Here is a 3,639-nt window from a genome sequence, read left to right on the forward strand (position 1 = left end):
AGTGGCCCCTGAGTGGCTCAGTCAATTAAGTGTCCAACTCTTGCTCTCAGCTCAGGTCATAATCTCATGGTTTTTGGATTTGAGCCCCATGTTGGGCTCTATGCAGACAGATAGGAACCTACTTGGGATTCTCTCTCTCCTCTCTCTGCCCCTCCCCCACTTGTGCACGTGCTCCCTCTCTCTCCCTCTCTCTCTGAAAATAAACAAACTATAAAAATATAAATAAATAAGTAAGTAAATAAATAAATAATAACAATAATAAGTAAATAAACTAATAAATAAATAAATACAAATAAATAAAACCAGCATATGATCCAGCAATTATGCTTCTGAGCATTTATCTGAATTTTAAAAGCCCACTAATTCAAAAAGATAGGAGCATCTGTAGGTTCATAATGGCATAGTTTACAATAACTAAGATATGGTAACCACCAAAGTATCTATCCATGAGTAAAGGAATAAAGAAAATAGGATGTATATGTATATGTAGAATAAATATGTATGTGTGCATATATATAATATACACACACAATGCAATATTTAGTACTTGGCTATAACAAGTAATGAAATCTTGTCATTTGTGACAATATGGGTGGACTTTGAGAGCGTTATACTAAGTGAAATAAGTTACATAGGAAAAGACAAATACCATATGATCTCCCGTATATTTAGAATCTAATTTTTTTTTTTTAATTAGTAACTAACAAAATAAAACTTGCAGATACAGAGAACAGAATGGCGGTTGCCATGGGGGAGAAGATAGGGGTAGACAAGATGGATGGAAGGGGTCAAGTGGTAAAACTTTCCAGTTACAAAATAGGTTAAGTCACAAACTATAACGTACAGCATGGTGACTACCATAGTCCTCCCTTATTTGATATTTCATTTTCCACAGATTCAGTCACCTGTGGTCAGTCATGGTCTAGAAACAGAAGGTCCTCCTTCTGATATCTTTTAGAAGTTCCATAGCAGCTTAGAGACACATCACAACGCCTATGTCATACACCTAACTTCATCTCATCATGTGGGCATTTTATCATCTCATATCATTTCAAGGAGGGTGAGTACAGTGCAATAAGATATTTTGTGAGGCAGAGGCCAAATGCACATAGTTTTTATTTTGGTATATTCTTATATTTGCTCTACTTTATTGTTGTTGTTGTTAATCTTTCACTATGTCTAATTTAAAAAATTCAACATTGTGATTGGTATGTATATACAGGAAAACTACACTATAGATGGCAGTTGGCACTATCCAGAGTTTCAGGCATCAACTAATGCCTTGGGAAGTATTGCACGGTATGTTTGAAATTTGCCAAGACAGTAAGTCTTAAAACTTCTCATCACAAGGGAAAACATGTTTTTTTATAACATTGTGTGGTGACAGATAGTAATTAGACTTCCTGTGGTGATCATTTCCTAGTGTAGACAAATATCAAGTCACTGTGTTGTGCACTTGAAATTAATGTTAGGGGTCAACTGTACCCCAATAAAAAAATGATTATGCTATAATACACATACGTACATGCATGACATCTATGTTTACTTACAATAGAGAAAAGTGGCCCTCATCTTTGTTCAAAATAAACGAAATGCAAAATAAAACACACTGTGACATGATTTCTGATTTGTCAGACTGGCAGAATTTGAAAGATCTGAGAACATAGTCATTTTCCAAGGCTGTGGGGAAACAAGCGCTCTCCAACACTCCTGGTGGAAGTGCAAAATGGAATGGAATTTCACCGTGCTTAACACGAGTATGTATGCATTGACCCTTTGACCCAACAATTCTGTTTCTGCAAATTTACCCCGAGATTTACCTCCCAAACTGCCAACTGTCGTTCAATACAGCATTATATGTACAGGCCATGGAGTCTATGCAGTGGTAAAATGGAACGAGGAATCTGTCCCTGAATTGATTAGGAGTTATTTCCAGGCTATACTACAAAGCAAAAAATAGTACAAGAGTCTCCATAGCATGCTACCTTGTGTGTAAGAAAGAAAAGATACACAAGAATCACCAAGGCAAGCAGAATCATGGGTGAAAGTGGACACAGATCATCTCCCCACAATTGCTTATTAATTACAACAGAAAAACACCAGCTGTAATGTGGAACACCCAGTGGGCACCCCCGTGGCCAAATGATGGACATTTGCTCATGAGAAATGAGACACCTCAGAGGATACCTCACTTTAGTGATAGTGGTGCCAAGAATTCATAACTCCATCTAATTGTGAAAAAACATCACACAAACCCAAACATGGTGACTTTCTACCAACTAACTTTCTACCAAATAACTGATGGACAAATCCTGAGCATCTTTTGGGCACAGCAACTGCATGCCATGTGTATTCCTGGATGGCATCTTAGAAAGGGGGAAAAAAATGATTTAGAGCATATCATTTGGACTGCTAGAGATACTTGAATATGAATTAGTGTCAGATCAGTGTTAACTTTTCTGAATTTAATCACTGAATTGTAGTTATGTAACAGACTGTCTTTTGGGAAATGCATACTAGAATATTGAGAGGCAAAAACACATGATAAACGCTACTTATTAAGAAAGGTTTCCAGGGGAATTTCATAAAATGTACATCCACGTGGAGGAAAGCATGAAAGCAACTACATCAAGATGCACGCAATTTTTGAAACTAGGTAAGGGTGAGGCTGGACACTTGGTTCCTGGCCTCGTTAGAAAGCACAAGCAGAACTGTAGTTGTATTAGTTGCATTCTTAACTTAGCTCCTCCTTCTGTTTTGTTCCCTACTTAATTGTGCTCTATGTACACTCTAACCTCATACACAATCAATTGTGAACTTTTCTTTTTCCACCCCTGCACCCTGTTTCCCCACTGATTATAGAAACCTGATGGGAGCCAGCTGCTAACATTTGTCTCGAAGTTCTCGTCCCAAAAGGGGCCTCAGGGTCCAGAAGAATGCATACTTCCAGATTGTTTCAAGGCCCCACCTCACTCAAGGTTTCAAGAGTCTCCCTCCCTCTAATCTCATGTATTCACCACCTTCCCCAAGCATATGTAAGCTGTCCCTAGGCTCAAGAGGGCAAGGCCCTAGGCTCAAGAGGGCAAGGCAGCTTTGGGAACAATCGCCTCCCTTCTTGTTGGGCTGCCCTTCTGATAATAGAGCTTTCTTTGCCTCAAACCTGGTGTCACAGACATTGGCTTAGTGTGCATCTGGTACACAGACAAATTTGACGTTGGTAACAAGGGCACACCTTTTCTGGTACTAATTTCATAACAAATAAAGTTTGAAATTATTTCATATGGCAAAGTTTAAAAGTAATGCAATGAAATATAAATCAACAAAGCCAAATTAAGTCTGTGGGCAGTTATAAAAAGATGGTGTGTATGAATGTATGCATATATGTGTATGTATGTATGTATGTATGTGTGTGTGTGTGTGTGTGTGTGTGTGTGTGTGTAGGTATGCGTTCTGTGCATGTAGCTATACTAAAATTGAAATGGAGCAAATTGCAGAACAGCATGTGTAGTGTAATCTTGTCACTATGGTAATGGGCCCTCTTCCTAATGGTTTCTCCAGAAAATACCATTTTAAAGGATTCTCTTCAAATTTTCTAAAGTCACATTCACATTTAAAAGATTTTAAGTTAGATGGAATGTG

This window comes from Neofelis nebulosa (genome assembly GCF_028018385.1).
Source record: "Neofelis nebulosa isolate mNeoNeb1 chromosome Y unlocalized genomic scaffold, mNeoNeb1.pri SUPER_Y_unloc_2, whole genome shotgun sequence".
Lineage (NCBI taxonomy): Eukaryota > Metazoa > Chordata > Mammalia > Carnivora > Felidae > Neofelis > Neofelis nebulosa.